Consider the following 19144-nt stretch of genomic DNA (forward strand, 5'->3'; position numbering starts at 1 on the left):
AACTATGTCGATCATCTGTGTTTAGAAACATGGATAATTAGTGAGACGAAAAATCTCCTAGGATGAAATTTGTCGCCAAAATCATAGGCTTACCTAGGTTATTACATAATTAAACAGTCGTACTAGCATCATTTACATTACAAATTTGCAGAATGGGTTTACAATGACATGACAGACTATTGGCTAATGATTCTGACTTTGAAAAAAATCCTTCCTTCAAGTCTTTGTATACTACTTCCTTGGAATGTTGAAAAAATGGGTGCAACAAACCTTCATTGAGTTTCTTCTCAAGATGTTCCTATTCTTGTTCTAATTTTTGCTTTGTAGGCTTGGCATTCTTAACTTCTAAAATTAATATCTAGCATGGTCTTTTAAGCGAGAAATTTATTCATTTTTATATGATGTGATTTCATCAAATTCTTTTTGCATCCTTGATGTTGACTTTTGATTTTTTTGAATGATTACCCTTGATAAATCTTTTAGGTTTTTTGATGAAGGAACTATTGAATTTGACTTCATCGTAATGTCCTGAAAAGTCACATTCTTCTTCTTATGCGGAAATCTCAAAAACTTTCTCTCAACATTTAAGATGAAGGTACCCAGTGTTCCAAATCAAGGTAAACCAAGAATTACATCAATCTCTTCTCTTTACATTGTTGCAACATTGAATTGAAATATATATTCATAATCATGAATTTTCACTTGTAAGTCCTTAAATTCATTTTGTTTCTTGCAAAAAATATCTTCTTTTTCTATTATATTTGGCTTTGGAATTAATAAATGATTTACCAAATTGATATTGATGTGATTTTCCTCATGGCTCAAGTTGACAACAATGCTGATCTCTTTTCCTTGAATATTTCCTTTGAACGTAAACAGTTTGCAACATACAATTGAACAACCCTTACGAGAGGATCTTCCTTCATTTTTAAACTAGCCCTTTTTTACTTTTGGTTTAAGCTTAGAGTTATTTTTAATTAGGGTTATTTTTTATTAACTTGGACTTTGAAAGTAATCCTTTTTAACTTTTATAATAATACTTTTTTTAAACCCTTTAGATAACCTTATTACCTTTTTGATATAAGGTTATCTCTTATATCTTTAAATATCAAAACTTATATCTTGATAGAAAAAAATTCTTCAATGCCTTTTTGGAAAATAGAGAAATTCTTTGAATAATCCTTTAATAACCTCGAAGATTGTTCCTCTTTATAATTTTATGAAAAGTAGTTTTAATATTATCTCATAAACTCCCCGGATGCTGGTGACACAAATGAATTTAATGTTATTCATGACAGACAGTAAGAGCTGGTACTGCCAGCTGCAGGGCAGCGTGGCTTCCCAGGATCTCACCTTGCGCAAGAAGGATAGTCTTAATAAGGGCGGATATGGTAGGATCTCGGCATTAATGGTTTGCTCTGTTCGAAGTAAAGCAGTGGTAGTTATAATCATGGCGATCCTGTTTATTCCCTTCACAATTAGCGTTCAGTCCTCTTGCTCCAGGCCTTGGTTTGCTGCGGTTTTTGGTGGCGAGCAGGTCTCTGCTAACAGAGGCAAGCTCCGTGCCTGTTCTCTGTTATCCTGGAGGTGGTATTACTATGCTAAGGGTCCTTACGGCAGGATAAACGCTGCATTAAGGGGTAAGCTTTCTAATGCTCTAGAATTTCGAATTGGGCGATTCTCATCTCCTTCTCAGGCCTACTCTGTGCGCTTGTATCGGTCTCTGGTTCAGTCCTTTTGCCCTCCTGTCGTTGTTTCTGGTTGTTCAGTGCCTTCCCCTACGCTCCTCAATATGGTTCGCCAGAGTGGGAGGAATCGTTCCGGGGGGCGACGTGGTAGCGGCAAACGTTCGAAGGCTAGCTGTTCTGTGGACCCTGAACAGTCTCCTGTCAATCTCCCCTCCTCTCAGGTGAATGTGCCACCTCCTAGCCCTGTTCGCAAGCCAACTCCGAATAGTGCGTTCCAAACCACTCATTTCAAGTTCCAAAGCAATCTTAACAGGCCATTGATCACTGCTCATATCACTATTATCCTCTCGGAAGAAGAAAACCAGCTTTATCCTCTGTCGTGCATGGCTCCTGAGCCTTCTCAAAGCAGTGAGCAATTAACGGATGGGGGAAGCCAGGAGAAACGTATGGGTGATAAGCTTGGCCAGGATGAAGTTCCCAGAGTCATTCCGCCTCTTGAAGACAATATCCCAGTGGCCGGGGAAGGGATTTTTGGAGCCACTAATCATCCCATGGCGAACCCAGCAGGCGAGAAGGCTGGCAGCGAAGATTTGTGGATTGGCAGCGCGTGTCCGGTAGCGGAGAAGCCTCCTGGTGAGGACGTGGAAGTTTAAGGCCACCTGGGTCTGTTCTTTCTCTCTTTTTGGTTTTGCTGACGTTCAGATGACTACTTCCAGGCCATTCTGTTTACAGTCATGGTTCAACATCTTCAACCTGATGATTTTGTTTCCCTCCAGGGCAGTGGCAGTATAATTACCGTCTGGTTTGCCAAGGAAATTGGCTATCTTGCTTTCATGTTTCTTCTTATGTTCTACTGGTCTATCTCTGGGTTCTATATATGTTTTCTAGCTTTTTGTAACTGGTCTTCCCAGGTTCCTTCTATACTGGGGCAGTTTTGTTGCGTTGAGTGCTCTCGGGTACTGTTATCTGAGGCCTCAACTCCTTGTAATATTATTTTACTTTTCAGTTAATAGAATTTAGTCTTTGCCGAGAAAAAAAAATATTATCTCATAAACTAAAAAGGAAACTCTTTGTTAAATCTCCTTGCCTTCTATAAAAGCCTTCACGACTTTCCAAAACTTTTTCGAATAACCCTCCTTGATAATTACATATAGTCAACTTAAATTTCAACCTTAAATTATTTAAAATGGAACCATGATTAATACAATTGAGCAAGAGTCGTGATGTTTGACCCTTGGTTACGCCCCCTATTCGTATTTGATAACGACTAGTGTCTCAATGTGAAATCTGTATAGTGGAATTGTATGAACACAATTTGTATAGCAATGAGTTGTACAGTGCAATAATAATTTTTTAATTGGCAATTGTAGGGACGGATGGGCGCTTTGATTAACAAAGTTTGCAACCAGTGTTCCACGGGGACGCGTCCCCCAGGGTTGGGTGCACGCACCCCTCGCACCCCACGCACCCAGGACGAGGAGTCTACTGGGGGTGCGTTTCCCCACACACCTTTTTTGGGGACACTTGGGGAGACGCAAGGGGGTGTGTTTCCCCAGTGTGGGGGAAAAGACTCCCCAAAAGGGGTGCATCTGGGCACGCCCGCCCCCCCTCGCCTCCCCCCTCTCAAAACTTCAATATCTAGTATATAGTATATGGTAATATACTAGTATGTTTTGCTTTCAATTTCGATTATAAAATGATGAATGATGAATTTAACTTTTAAATCAATGTAGATTGTAGAATGATGAATGATATGGATCAATGTATTTGAATATTTCATTATTGAATTTTTTAATTGAATCTCATGGCATGGATGAATAATGAGTATGTCATATGAATGATGTATGTATCAAAATGAATGATGAGGATGGATCAATTTATGTCATTATTAGTTCATTTATGAATTAAATTTTATGTGTGGATCAAATTTCAATTTTCAATGTATTGGTATCCATATTACTATGTCTATTTAATATTTTGCTTTCATTATTGAACAATGAATATGAACTTGAATATATATATATATATATATATACCCCGACGTCTCCCCTCACCCCCGAAATTTTCTAAATTTTAAGGGTACTCCCACACGTCCCCCCTATGCACCTCCCTGCACCCGCATATCCCCACACCGGAGTCTTTGTGGAACATTGTTTGCAACCAGTTGATCAGTGTTATCAAAACCAGTCTGAACCAGCCAATTCGACCGGTTGGAGGGAAAAACCAGTTCAGACCGACATCCTAAATCATTTTTGGTCGGTTTGGTACCAAACCAACCACTTTCATGGAACTAGTCGGCTCAATACCGAACAAAGCAATTTGGTAAAGTTGCATACAGCACAATGCACAGGGCCTGTTTTGATTTATTTTTTAATTTTTTTCAATTTTTTTAGCTAGGTACAGACCCACAATAGGTGCCTAATATTCAAGCCTATCTATGCAATTCATGGTGATGTTAAATTTTTAAAGTATATATATCATTTTACTTAAAATTTTAACATTGCCATGAATTGACTCAGGATGTTTGAGAGTGGTTCCGAACTCAGAGGATTTCATATGTATTATGGAGAAAGTAGAATTTTAGATCCCACTCCAAATCCAGCAAACTTAACAATTTTTTAGGATTTCAGGATTGGGGGGATTGCAATGTTTCCATTGGATTTTGTCATGTATGAGGGTATCGAACTAGCATTTAATCAAGAGCACCAATCCCTCTATGTACCTTGATGTTAGTGGCATTCTTTGTTGAACTCCTCTATCATGATCCTACTAAAAATATACCCATCACTCAAACAAAACCTTGAATTGACATGCTAAGCATTTTTTATCTTATTTTAATGCTTAGACGGTGATATTGATGACGAAGATCCCAATATAGGCAAAGATTTTGATGATATGCAAGTATTTGTCGTAGCATGATTTTTTTTGGATGCTAGAGGCCTTCTAAGGCCTGTTTTTTAACGTATTTTCGGTTCAGAGATGGATTGCACCCAATATTATTTTGGTTATGTGCACCCTTATATGCTCTATAAATGAGAATTTTTGCTTATTTGTGTATAAATGGTTTGGATTTGTATGGATGCACATGAATATATGTGTTTTTCTTTAAAATTCGAATATTTTATGTGTTTTTGGTTTACCGGATTTTTGGTCCGGTTTTTGCACTGATTCCGGTCTAGTTCTGACCGGTTCTCGGTCTGGGGGGTCTACCAGTTCAATGACCGGTCCGGTTCTGATAACATTGCCAACGGATTAAAACAAAGAATCGGCTATTCTATGGAATTGTAAAATATAGAATCTGTAGGTATCGCAGTTGTTGCAGCTTTGCTGATACATCAACAGAAGGTACAGACAGGTACATATCTACAGCAAATGTAAATTTTTTTATTTAATTGGATTTGTTTAGAGATTTTAACTAAAAGTGATAGTTGTGTATAGGCGATTATGTATGGACTGTGGCTATGATGAAGCTGCAGATTGTACGATGGTGGCTAGATAAAAATGTGGTAGTGCACGACTCGAATTGTACGAAGCCTGTTGCAGGTTGTATGGATGAAATAAAATAACTATGAAAAATGTGTCTATGACATACGGTTAATTACATAACTTTGAAAAATGTGTTGGTGACAGATGGTATGTTGTACAAAGGAAAATGGTTAATGCAGCTGATAGAATTTGTACACATGGCAGTTGTAGTGTGTGGTTGACTGCACACTGATAGTGATTATGACTGTCAACAAATTGTATGGTTGTAGCAATTGGTGGATTGTGTTAAAGAAAACAGCGGCTGATGTGTGAACAGTACAACAATGGTTGTGTACAGTGTTCATACCACTAAAAGGAGATAAAGTACGAGCAATGGCTGCAATTTATTTTAATAGACCTCTAAATTTTTTCCTTCAAATCTGCCCCACTCCCCCCTTTTTTCTTTTTCTTTTCTTTCTTTATAGCAGACTACATTTTTTCACTAGAATTATCAAAATGAAAATGGCCAAATGCCTCTTTTACAGTGAACTAATTTTTTCACTAGAATTATCAAAATGAAAATGGCCAAATGCCTGTTTTTTTAGAAGAAACTCCAAAAGATTTAAGAGTGTGGCTAAAAGCCCGACCAATGGTCGAAATCAGAAAACAAAACTCTGATAAGACCGTGGCCAAAAGCCGGATCAAAAACGAAGCTTTGATACCAAATGTGATAGCCAACCTGGCACACAAGTTAGATATCCAAAATGCTTGGGAATATAAAAGTATCCATTCGGGATAAATATATATACATATATTGAATAATGTAAGAGAACATATTATACGCTGATTTACAAATTAGGGCCTGTTAGAGTTTCCATGCATCCTAGGTCTAGTCTGTGCCTTAGCTAGGAACATAAACACACTTGCAATGTCTAACTTCAAAATGACTTGAACAGTGGAAATATAACAGCAATGAGATCAATATAGTACACAAGAACTGATGGCCCAAAACTTATCTCTTATTAGTCCTTCAATAAGAGAGTATTAGGGCTCCCTTACCAGGGATCATGGCCCTTTACAATCCATGTACAATACCCAAAAATCAGGTGTGTCCTTTGAAGTTTGACCAATACAACCTAGAGCTGAGGTTTGGTCCATTAGGCTTGTTGACCACTGGAGTGGCACCTGATGATTACATGAAGACTCCATGCCCAAGGATGATCCAGAGGACACTTGTACCATCAGATATCGTCAGTCAACAGAGTTTTTTAACTCTACTTCTATCTTCTCATCATCTTTCTTGTACCCAGATTCCACACCCTACGGGGAATTGTAATAAGTGATACTAGTAATGATGAGTTTTGAGTCTGTAACAAGCCTAGGATGTTGGGACTCGATTAGCAAATGAGTACACCTTGGAGTGTTTTTTTATCTGGTTAATTATCCCTTCTTTTTCAGAGGCGAATAATTTTTTAGGTTTTTTCACTCACGTTTTACCCCAAAGTCGGGGTGACAGTTTGAAGGTTGAGCCCCTAACACATCTTAGTGTCTAGAGTCGATGTATATTACCATACTAGATCACACAAAAAATTTCGTGGAATTTGGTTAGGTCTAGGTAGTCATTTTTTAATTTTTTAGATTTCCTGTAGGTCAAAAATTGTATTTAAATTGTAATAAGTGTAGTCTAAAGAAGTTGTATGGGGTATGAGTAATCAAAATTACACCTCACCCTCAACTTTCTACTATAACACACTTTGAGGGGTTAATAATGTGTTTTGGACTCTCAAAACCCACTTTTCCTAAGTTTAATAGGAAATCTCGCAATTAATTAAGCCAGAAATTAAATAAATGGAGAAAAATAAATATCCACACATATTAAATGTTGTGGAAATGAAGTGGAAAATTATGGGGGAGTTAAAGTGAAGTCTCAAGGTGATGTGGACTCCTAAAATCAAGAAAAGGACATGTGCTCAAATAAAATCGAATTTTTGGCATTAAATGAAAAAAGCTGCTTGGAAATTCGAATTTGTGAAGTTAATGCACATTTGGGAGGATTTGGGAGAATATTTGGTAGAGATTTTTGTGGGAAATTGTCCCCACATGGGTTACCACCCATATACACTTGTCATTCCACCATTAAATTTGAATTTGGCACATAAGGGAAGAAGAAAATGATGTCCACTTGCCAGAATTCGATTTTTACACTTGGCATTGGAGGTCCATTCAACAAATTCGAATTTATCTTTGGAATTGTCACCTCATGCCACTTGTTTAATCACTTTTACATTGGGATTGGCTCCAATGCCATTTGTCATTGTCATTCTTCATTGGGATTTGCTCCCAACTCTCTATATAATAGAGCCATGGGCTCTCACATTGTATAATATTGTTACTAGCTATTGTGCTTGCGGAAGCGCTGCTGCCTTGTACACTTTCAGAAATATCAATAAAGACTTTGGGGTTTCATTCATGAAGTGTTCCTCCTTTCCGAGTGTGATGAATTGTTAACCATTGGTATAATTCATTTTACTCATGCTTTGATCTAATTTGCTTCCATATGCTCTTGTAGATTTGTTAATGTAGAGCTATCTTGCATTGACATTTGATTTAGAAATATGCTCTAGGTATAGAATGCTCTAGTTGGTTTTAAATAAATCTCTAAAGTTTCTTATCATTGTTTATTGCTAAATCTATATGGAACTAATTCTTGATTGAAGTTTTGTAGAGGGAACGTCTTGTTGGGATTACATAATCAAGCATGAGGGGAAGTCTTTGGAAAGACCAACTTTCTCTTGATACATTCTTAAAAGAGCTCTCATTTGTTCTTTGAACCTTCATAGTCTTATTTTACAAAGTGGTTTTGCAAGGATTTCGGCACATAGCTTGTACACAAGCCGAAAGCTTCTAAATTTAAATCTCTTTTAAAAAAACATTATACTTCATTTCTTTCATTTACTATCTAAGAGCTTGAAGATGACTAAGCAAAGACAAAAGTTTACTCTCACTCTTTAACTTAGCCTTTTGTAAATTATAATTGTACATATACATTTTATCTTGCTGATTTTTCTATTAATACTTAACTTATTTGTTTGGATTGTTTGCTAACTCTTGTATGGCAGATTTTGAAGATCAACTTCCTGCAACATCTAACAAGTGTTTGCAGGACCTTTGGCAAGCGTTAGGGGTTCGATTTCCAAGGATGTCGTGAGCCCTTTTGAGGCTTATTTTGGCCAAGTCAAGTTCACTAGAGGGCTACCCATTTTCCTCTTTAAGCCGTGGGCATTTGGAGGAAAGTCACACCTCGTTTCCCTTGCATAAGTTTTGTGAGATCTTGTCACTACTTCCTCAAGAAAAGAGGTCTAGTGTCCAAGTTTCAAGCAATTATTGTACGGACTCTCCTTGAAGTATAGTTGAGAACTTTGAAGGGCCCTCTTCTCATTGTAATATTAATAAAAGATCTAACTTGCTTGTGGGAGCTTGGGATTTCTCCCATGGTATCCTATCTTACTGTTTAGAGGGAGGCTTCTCTTGGGTCGATTGACATTTGCATGGTTTAAGCTTTCATACTTCATTCACTTACATGCATTCTTTAATTGGGAATTAACACAACCTCACTATCACATTTCATTGAGTTAAAGTTTGTTACAATTTCATTTGAGTTTTGCTTCATTGTTGCTTGGAGCTACAAGCTTACACTTCACTTTGGGCAATTCATCCTTTACATGCAAACATTTTATATTCTTAACAAACTTTGATTCCTTTCCATTTACCTTGGTAAATTGTTTCATGAGCACTTGAATACATGCTTCAATTTTATGGTACATTGTTATCTTGAATATTGGAGCAATTTATTGTCATTGTCTATTTGAAACAATTTTTACTGTGAAGCAAATTACTTGTATCATTTTAATTCACTGATGAAACACATGCAACACTTGTAAGCTAATTTTATTCTTCCAATTCCCCGGATGCGGGTGATCGCTAGACATATGGCACACAAGGCTCGTCCAAAGGGCAGGTGTCCGCCCGGACGAGCCAAGCATGACGGAAGGACACGCATTCATTCCACCACCCTGCAGCATTTAAGGAGGGGAGTAAAGAAGGTTGACAGAGGAGTCCTGTCGACATTCAAGGCGAGTCTTGAGAAGCGCATCATGGCACTTCATAACAGCATTCTCCCAGACATTCTTCCGCCATTCCTTCCTGCAACTGTTTCGTTCTCGCCGGAGGTGACGGAGGTTCTGAACTTTGATTGTGAATGTGGGTGTGTTGCTGCGGAAGAGTGGGGCAATTGGCAAGCTCACAAGCATGCCAATTGCGCCTCTGAGAATTTGGTAACGCCTCTCTGTATGCGTCTTTCGTTAGCTCCTGCTCTAGCTTCGTTAGAAGGTGAGGGGACTCAGAGCTTCAGCTCGTATCCGCGTCCATTGTTAGGTCCTGTTCTGGCTTCGTTAGAAGGTGTGGAGGCACAGAGTCTCAGCTCTCAATCAAACATTAAGAAAGAGGGTCAAGGCTCTGCTGCCACTGCTCTCGGCAATTGGGAAACTCAGACCTGGTCTGGCAGTATTTCTAGGCCGACAACACTGTTTCACTGTGGATTTGAGCGCTCTGCTCATAAGACCAGCATGCATCGCACTCGAGGAAGAGGCAGCGGCGGCAGGGGTGGATATAGTGGCAGAGCCCCCTCGACTTCTTCCTCAATTGAGGAAACCTCTGAATGCAGAAGGCCGAGGGGTAGGCCCCCGGGCAGAGGCAGATTGGGGGAACCTCCTGCGCGCATGGATTGTGGGCACACGGAACACCCAATGGTGAGATACCGCCTCCCCTGCACCTTAGCCAATTCTACTTTCTTTGTGACTGTCTCTGTTGAGCATTGTAGCAATCCCTGGGAAGATGAGGACGACAACCCTCGGGCCAACCCTCCGCGTGTTCCTGGGATCGTTCCCATGGTGGATATGGAATTCCCTGCTGTTGAGATGATGCGGCCCTTACATGACCCGGGAGCGAGCCTGAGAGAGCCTGTTGGTGACTCAGGCGCTGGCCCAAGCGACCGTGGAGCGCGCAACCTTGGCAAGGCCATCCTACAGCCTCCACGCTGCAAGGCAGAAGATGAGCCGCAGACCACTGACGAAGATTGACATGCCCAGCTCGCACTCCAGGTTCTACAGCAAGAATTTTTCTCAGTCTGCTTCCTATGCGGTTAAATATGAGTCTGTCACTCTGTCTCTATGTAATTGTGTCGGTTTTATGTTATCTCTGTTCTGTGTCGATGTTCTGCAAGTGTTTATGTCCATGTGTCAGCTGCATGAATGTGGCCCTAAGTCTTTATCCATGTGTCCTCTGTCCATGTGTCCTATGCAATTCTGGCAAGAATTCTCAAGTGTCTACTGTCTGTCCACGGACAAATTTTACAGGGCCGCGGCCCCGTTGTAATTTTCACAATGTAACTCTGCTCTTGCTGTAATATAATAGTTTAGTATTACTTAGAAAAAAAAAAAAAATTATTCTTCCAATTGAAGTTATAATTGCAACTTATGTTGAACACTATTTCATTTTCAAGCATTGCAAATCAATCTCTTTGAAGCATTTGCATGTATCATTATTTTAATTTGGGGAATTAACACAATTTGTGTTTCATCTAGGCATTTTAGTGTAGGAAGGCCCCAAGCCTCATTAAAATATTACCTCCAACATAAGTTGGTTGAAGTAGACATCTTAGGGATCTTCTACTCCTTTATTGACTCCTCACTGTGAGATCCATATCATTGGGCGAGGGTGAGGCCCGAGGATTGAAGAGTTAAATTGTAATCTTGTTGTAGAGCTAATTAATAAAATTAACCAAGAGCACTTTCCATTACATTTACTTTACTTGCCTCTTGATGGTTTGAGTTTTCCTATGCAAAGTCTATTCCAAAAGCAAGTATTGTAATCATTTCAAACAAGTGTTTTCTTTTCATGTTTCAAGTCTAATTGCTTATTGATGTCTTGATTTAGCACTTCCTTTCTTTTACATTTCCAAGTTAGTTACTAATTTTTGGGTTTTGGCAAAATATGTTTCCCATGTTTTGATTTATAAAGTTGATTATCCCAAAAGCATTTTGTATTCTACATATCTTGTGCTAACAATTCTTATTTACATTTCAGGGTTACTTTGTTTTCTCTTTTGAGAGCATTGCATTTTAGTTTGAGCAAATATATCTTTAAATTGTTGAGCAAATTCTTTATAAGGCACTGATTTTATGGTTTTTAATCATATTAATGATTGGCATTGTTATTTCAAGTTGCTCACTTCATATTTGCCCATAAATCCTTAAAAGTAATCCATTTTCACTATAACACTCTCCTAGAAACTCACATCTTTTAACTTTTCATTAGGGCCCACCCCCCTTAGCTAACCTAGGAGATAGCTCAAACGGAGAGAGTCGGGATTAGTGTGACAGCCCCTTCTCTGAGTTCCCTGCCACCAACCACACCTTGTGGGGTTGAAGGCTTTTCTCACTGACTTGTAGGTAGGTGTAGGCGGCAGGGTCAACAAGGCTCTCATTTGCCCAAAAACAAAACTTTACAACAATTAATTTACTTCTGTTCATACCTGGACAAATCTCTTTAGCCACTGTCCTCCTTGGTTTTTGCTGTCCTTTGAAACCTAGCCCACTGTCCTCCTTGGTTGTTGTTGCCGTTTGCAACCAGCTCACTGTCCTCCTTGGCTATTGTTGTCCTTTGCAACCAGCTCATTGTCCACCTTGACTGAATACTTCTGTCCACTTTGGCAGCCCTAAACAAGCCTCAATCTTGGTTATCTTACTGCCCACACTCCTAGACCTGCTGCTGAAAACTCAGCCTTCTTCAGCTAGCCTATTACAGCACTTTACCACCTTGGCCTGTTCTCTTGTTCACAGCCTAGTCTCCTTACCAGCGCTACTAAAACCAGCCCTTAAACTCAGCCTTTCAGCCCCTGCAATCAGGGCATCTATTGTTACAAACTTCAGCCAGACTTTGACCCTGCGGCCTGCCTGTTGCCGCCTACGGCCTCAAATTGGCTTCCCAAACACCCCAGCCCTGCTCCAACAGACTTCCACGTGTTGTTGTTCTCCTTGACACTGTGATTTTTTTCTAAGGTTTGCGGCCCTTTTGGAGGCTGTACTATGCACGGAGTGTGTCTCCTTCCACACTTAAGATTTAGCCTTTCTATTGGCTTCTATATATACTTGTCCAAGGGGTGTGAAACCCCAAGAGGTGTCTCCCTTGGCCTTGCTAGCCAACCTGACATACATAACTCATAATTAAATTAAATTAAATTTATTAAATTCATTTTCTTGGGTTTCAAGCCCACTCCTTGGGGTCCAAAACCCCAAACTCAAAGGCTGGCTGAAGAAGGTTGAGTTTTCAACATGTCCAGGAGTGTGGGCAGCAAGACAACCAGGATTGAGTCCTGTTTAGGGCTGCCAAACTGGGCAGAAGTCTTCAGTCAAGGTTGACAGTGAGCTAGTTGCAAAGGACAGCAACAGCCAAGGAGGACAATGGGCTAGGTTGCAAAGGACAGCAACAACCAAGGAGGACAGTGGGCTAAAGAGATTTGCCCAAGTATGTACAACATGTCAACAAGTAAAGTACTTGTTGTAAGTTTTGTTTTTGGGCAGATGAGAGCCTCATGGACTAGTCCTCAGCCCTAGGTTGTATTGGTTAAAAGACAGACCTGATTTTTGGGTATTGTACAGGGATTGTAAAGGGCCATGATCTCTGGTATGGTAGCCCTAAGGTTTTCTTATTGAAACATTAATAAGAAATAAGTTTTGGGCTATAAATTCTTGTGTACTATATTGATCTCATTGCTGTTATATTTCTGTTGTGCAAGTCATTTTGAAGTTAGGCACTGCTAGGGTGTTTATGTTCCTAGCTAAGGCATAGACCAAACCTAGGGAGTGTGGAAATTCTAGCAATGTACTAGAGCTACTGTGAAGGGCAGCTATACTAAACTTTTAAAGTGTGCACAGATGTCAGCTCTAGGAGGGAACTGTGAGACTATTGCAAGAAGCAACCAAGACATGGAGCAGAAGATTCAGATAAGGATCTATGGATATGTTGGACAGCTTGAGGTTCAACAGAGAACTGGTTGGAGATGCGGTCTTGATTGGTTTGGCAACAAGATAGGGTGGGAGTTTGGTGGATTGATGGAGGACTCGGTGCACAACAATATGTTGTGTGGCTAGTTGCAGACACTGTTGATGGACTTCCATTCACTTGTCAAAGTACGTTGAGACAGCTCAAGTGCCTTGGCAAGGAGTGCTTTGGCATGAATGAGATAGCTTTGTGTGGATGGCAGGTTGATAGTGAGATAGTATTTTCATTGGGTTGCGGAGTTGCACATCCGATAGTGTAACCATGTGTATATGAGATGTTTGACCCAGGAGGATGAAGACACTTGCGAAGTTGAGTTGCGATGGTCTAAAGTGGACTAAGACAAGTGTTCAACCACAGCTCGGGACTGACCTTAAAAGGACACAAGTTCAGTTGCAGCTCTTTCCAAGAGGGAAAGCCGAGTGATCCAAGGAAGGTTGTGTAGGCTCAAAGGGAGTCTGGCTTCAAAGGGAGTCAGCAAGTTCAGAGGGAGAGCCAGTCAACCAGTGGAAGTCTAACATTCAGGATTCAAGTGACAGAGTGGAGTCTTCCAGGCTATGCAAGGAGATTTGTAGACACTGCAAGGAAGTCTTGGTACACGCAAGGAAAAGTCATGGTACATGCAAGGAAGTCATGGACCATGCACGGAAAGTCATGATCATGCAAGAAAATTCATGGAAGATGCAAGGAAGTCATGGCCTTGTAAGGAAATTCATGGAGCTAGAGATTTCTAATTACAAGGAAAGCAATGCAGGAGCATCGACTGAACCTCCGAGAAAATCAACAAGAACGAGTTCTGGAAGGTGCAGTTGTCAAAAGGCGGGGTAATATCTATTTAGTAAAGGATTAAAAGCTTGAAAAATCACATCTGTGAGAAATCTTAGGAATTCGTTGAGGGCTTTGTGGAGAAGATCAAGTTGAACGCTTTGTGGAGATGATCATGTTGAGAGCTCTATGGGGAAAGTTGTGGATCTTGAAATAATCCATGATATTGTAACTTTCTAATATAAATTGTAAACTTTTGTGTGTATTAAGGGCGGCCATTAGAATGAAGATCTGGCCAGCCAAGGTACCAATAGCTACTATGTAATAGTCTAGTGGTTAAATTAATGAAATTTGATTTCTGCTTTATGTAATTCTATGTGTGTGAATCGTGGGTTGATGCTTTGATGGCTTGATGCATTAACTCATTGAATTTGTTTGATGAGCTAACACTGCATGTAACAATTGTGTGAGCCAAGCCTAAGGAATTGATGCCGCATGCATGCACAGGATAGAGAGCACAACAAGAGCGTAGTGGGGCCATAATCCACAGGTCAAGGAGCGAGACCAATAAAAACATGAAACAAAGAAATCCCTAAAATCGTCATCATCAAGTGGTATAAGAGCACAAAAGATTCCTGCGTGTAGTCCAGAGGACAAGCAGCGGAAGAAGGTACAAGTTGATTGAAGATCTGGTAAGAGATTTGTTTCCTCTATGCAAGTGACAACAGAGAAAGGTGAGAAGATTTGCAACAGCCTAGAGCAAGGAGTGCTCGTATGGTTCTAGAGAAGAAAACTAGGAAGATGCCAAAAGCCCAAACTCAGGAGAAAGTTTGGTGAGGTATCATGTAGCAAGATGAGAGACTTGTTACTGCAAAGGCTTGTTGTCACTCACAAGTTAAAGCTATTATGAGAAGACCAGATGCATATGTCCAAGAGATGATAAATTTTGTATCTTCGGAGTTTGATGTAGGAGCATCAACCTACCCTCCGAGAAAATCAGCAAGAACGAGTTCCAAAAGGTGCAGTTGTCAAAAGGTGGGGTAATATCTATTTTGTAAAAGATTAAAAGCTTGAAAAATCACATATGTGAGAAATCTTAGGGATTCGTTGAGGGATTTTTGGAGAAGATCATGTTGAGCACTTTGTGGAGAGGATCATGTTGAGAGCTTTATGGAGAAGATCGTGGATCTTGAAATAATCCATGATATTGTAATTTTCTAATATAAATTGTAAACTTGTGTGTGTATGAAGGGTGGCCATTAGAATGAAGATTTGGCCAGCCAAGGCACCAATAGTTGCTATGTAATAGTCTAGTGGTTAAATTAATGAAATTTAATTTCTCTTTATGTAATTCTATGTGTGTGAATCGTGGGTTGATGTTTTGATGGCTTAATGCATTATGCATTGAATTTGTTTGATGAATTAACACTACATGTAACAATTGTGTGAGCCAAGCCTAAGGAATTGATGTTGCATGCATGCACGGGACAGAGAACACAACAAGAGCATAGTGGGGCCATAATCCGCAAGTCCACGAGCGAGACCAGTAAAAACATGAGACGAAGAGACCCCAAAATTCGTTGTCATCAAAAAGTCATGGTTTGGATGGCCATGCAAGATACTCTAAAGCAAGACGCTCTAAAGCAGGATGCTTATAGGAGCATGGTGTTTTTCGAAGATCCAGGTCTTCCAGAAAACAAAAGCAAGAAGAACAAGTGAATGAAGAAATCTTAGAGGTCATGCTCTCAAGATTTGTAAAGTTAGAAGACCATGATAAATCTACAGGTACAAAGGAAGATGTCAAGGTTCATAATGATCCTGCAACAAAGCAGGTTCATATATCATTCTAAATAATCTAGCTTGGAGACTCCCAGTACTATGAATATTGAAGAGGGGGAGTCTAAGTAGAAGATATTACACATTTGAAGATCTATCCTCCTGGCAATTTGATTTGGAAAGGCATAATCAAAGTGGTTCGATGAAGAAGTTGCCAGTGATCAGCGTTACAGGCAGATTTGTCAGCATTGTGTAAATTTGAGCATTAGATTTAAAAAGTTGAGTCATGGATAGTTTTGTGGCACTTCCAAGATTGAGATCAAGGAGAATTACAAAGGGCTCGTTGTCATTGTCATAGAGGTGAATTTTTTAGTAAAGCACATTGACAGGTGGAATCAGCTAGAGGCAAGCCATGAGAGGCACAACATGACAGGGGGAGAGAAGCAGTGAAAGGAAGAAAGGTAAATTGCAGGAAGATAGAGGGAGATACTTTGTCAAGGGGAGTTACCCTTTGCATTGATGTCAAAGGGGGAGAGAAATTAGAAGAGGAAGATTAGAAGCATGGAGATAGAAGAAGCAATAATCGCAAGAGGAGTATGTGTGTTGCCATCAATGACAAAGGGTGAGATTGTTGAATGGTGTTGCCATTGATATCAAAGTCAGTCCTTGAGCACTTTTAATATACATCAGTCGATTGCAATAATTGGAAGTACCAATGGACAAGAAGCCTCAGAAGAAAGGAAAGGAAGCCCAAGTCTAGATGCCCCGCACTTATTGATGCAAAAGGATGTAAATGATAGTGTTTTTTGCTCGCAAGACCATCATCATTTGATTGTGCTCGTCATGTTGTTTTCAACAATAGGTTGTATGCCACGTGGGTCCTCTCAGTTAAGGAGATAGGTCCTCCTAAAGTTGATGCCCCAAAGTAATGGTCAAAGTACCCCAAGTTGAGTTATAAAGGAAGCTCTACAATTGGCATAAGATTAAATGTTCCTAGCCATTGCAAAAGGGCCACCTCTCCATATTGACCAAGACAGCTTTAAAAGAAGGGATTATCTTTTTTAAAATGGTTTCAATTAATTGGAATATTATTTTCAAATTAAAATTATGAGCTCAAGGCTTGTTAAAAAGTCAACACCAAACTTATCGAAAATATGTGTGGGGCAATATTTGGTTCTTGTATTGTCCAGTTGGGGTAGCTCAATTGGAAATGGCCATGGAAATGAAGCCTCGCTGAATGGAAGTCTTGGGATCAAATCTTGTGTTATCCCCTCCCCGATCGGGGTGAGAAGTTGAACATGATAAAGATGTAGTCCTACCAAGCTTACCTATATTAAAAGGAAAAAAAAAATATGGTTCTTGTATTATTTAATTAAAAAAAAAGAGAGAGAAAAATTTGTTGGTTATTGAACAATTCTTTTTACGGTCCTATGGGTTGGTTCCCGGACATGTGGGCGTGAATGTCATGGCATTTGTCATATCTGTTGGCTTGGTGTGTTGGTCACATGCATCATGTTCAATGCCAACTTTGGTTTTCAACTCTGTATCTTTAGCCTTATTCCAAGGACCCCAGCCCCTCCACTATATGCGTCAATCAACATTATATAAATAGCACACCAAGGGATTGAGAAGAAGTAATGTAATCATTTGATAAACAATTATCTCTAGTCTGCAGTCAAGTTTGACGTATTGATGTTCTGGTTCCAAACTGATTAAGGCATGTTTTGATTGCTAGATGATTCATTGCGAAGTTCTAATTGGATTGTTGTTTCAGTAACCATTGTGGCAAATGCCAAGCGTAGTGTTTCAATGACCATTGTGGCAGATGCCAAGCGTAGTGTTTCAGTGACCATTGTGGCAAAAGCCAAGTGTATTGTTCCAGTGATCCTTGTGGCGAAGGCCAAGTGTATTGATATCTCTGTGACTTTGTGGGAAGGTCGAGCATATAGTGATCACTCTAACCATGTTGGGAGGCCGAACGTATAAGTCATCACTGACCCTGTGGGAAGGCAAGCGTATAGTCATCACCATGACGCAGTGGAAATTTGAGTAACATATAAATATATATCATCGATAGAGGCCAAGCAATTTATCCTAGTAGCCACTGTAACAGAATACGAGCGAGATTTATCAGTGTAGTCCCTAGGAAGAGATCAAGTAATATGCATTGTCGTGGCCTGTGAGACACCATGGATACATTGCCAAATCACTGTAAGCCAGAGTCTTGTATGTGTTAGCACAGTCCAAAATGGTACCCACCATGGGTATGACATGGACTTAACCAAACATCGATGCCTCCATAATCGAAGGGATTGATCGAGTAACTTTGATACAATGTGGAATTGGTATATACAACAGTAAAATAACAAAGTGCGAACAACAATGTGGCACAGGGATCCTCACGTTCTCTCATAATACACTATAAAAAGCTTGAACAGTGGTATATCAAGCGACATTACATAGAAGAGTTGGTGAGGCACGAAAATTGCACAATCAAGGTTGTGGGTTCGATCTATGTCGATAATAAATTTTTTGCTTATTTGACACTTATATTTTGCCGAATACATAACAAGCCTGCAATGGAAAAATTGTAGCATTGTTGTTGGAATTAGGCCATTTTGTAGTAAGGGCACCCCAAAAGGGAAATCTGTAGAACATTTAATTTATGATATAGTTTATTTTGGATTTTTGAGGTCTATATTGAGCCAAATTGAAGATCGGAAGAAGCATTGTGACCAAGGACCAGAGATGGACTTTTTTGAAGGCATGAAGAATGTTATTAATATTGTAGTTTTTATTTTAAGCAGTATTGTGACAGTGTTATGACAGCAATTGACTAATGGACAGTACAGTGATCAGAGCAGTGGATGTAGTGCAGTGATCAAGAGTAGTGGCTAACAATGTAATTTATCTCATTCAGTTATCTTATCTTAAGGGCGATAGGGTGGTGCAAGGCAGAGATTGAAGTCTCCTTCGAGTTGGAGCTTGAGAACAATTCAGGTAGCAAGATGGTGCTAGGGCAGCGGATTGATGCTAGCAAGGTGTTGAAGCACCCTTCCAGTTGTAGCTAGTAAAACCAGGGAGTTGGAGCATCCTTCCAATGGGAACTGGTAAAATCAGGATGTTGGAACATAGTGCATTCTTTTAGTTGGAGCTGATAAAACCAGTGGGTTGGAGCCTCCTTCCAGACGTTGCTGGAGAATCTTGGAAGTCGGAGCTTCCTGTTGATGTAACCTTTAAGATATATTAAAAAGCGCTCGGTGGTTTTTCTCCCGAAAGGGTTTCCACCTAAAAATCCCTTGTGTACTATCTATGATGTTATGCATTGTTGA

The 19144-nt window shown here is 39.8% G+C and overlaps 1 protein-coding gene across 1 annotated transcript in view; it reads right to left on the minus strand.

Moving 5' to 3' along the window:
* Positions 1 to 19144, minus strand: part of LOC149197186 (uncharacterized) — a 135529-nt gene that overhangs the window by 107858 nt on the left and 8527 nt on the right. The gene's annotated exons all lie outside the window — the stretch shown is intronic.

The sequence above is a fragment of the Pinus tabuliformis genome, chromosome 2_2 (assembly GCF_031772625.1).
Source record: "Pinus tabuliformis cultivar Carrire ecotype Pingquan chromosome 2_2, CPIR1, whole genome shotgun sequence".
NCBI lineage: Eukaryota > Viridiplantae > Streptophyta > Pinopsida > Pinales > Pinaceae > Pinus > Pinus tabuliformis.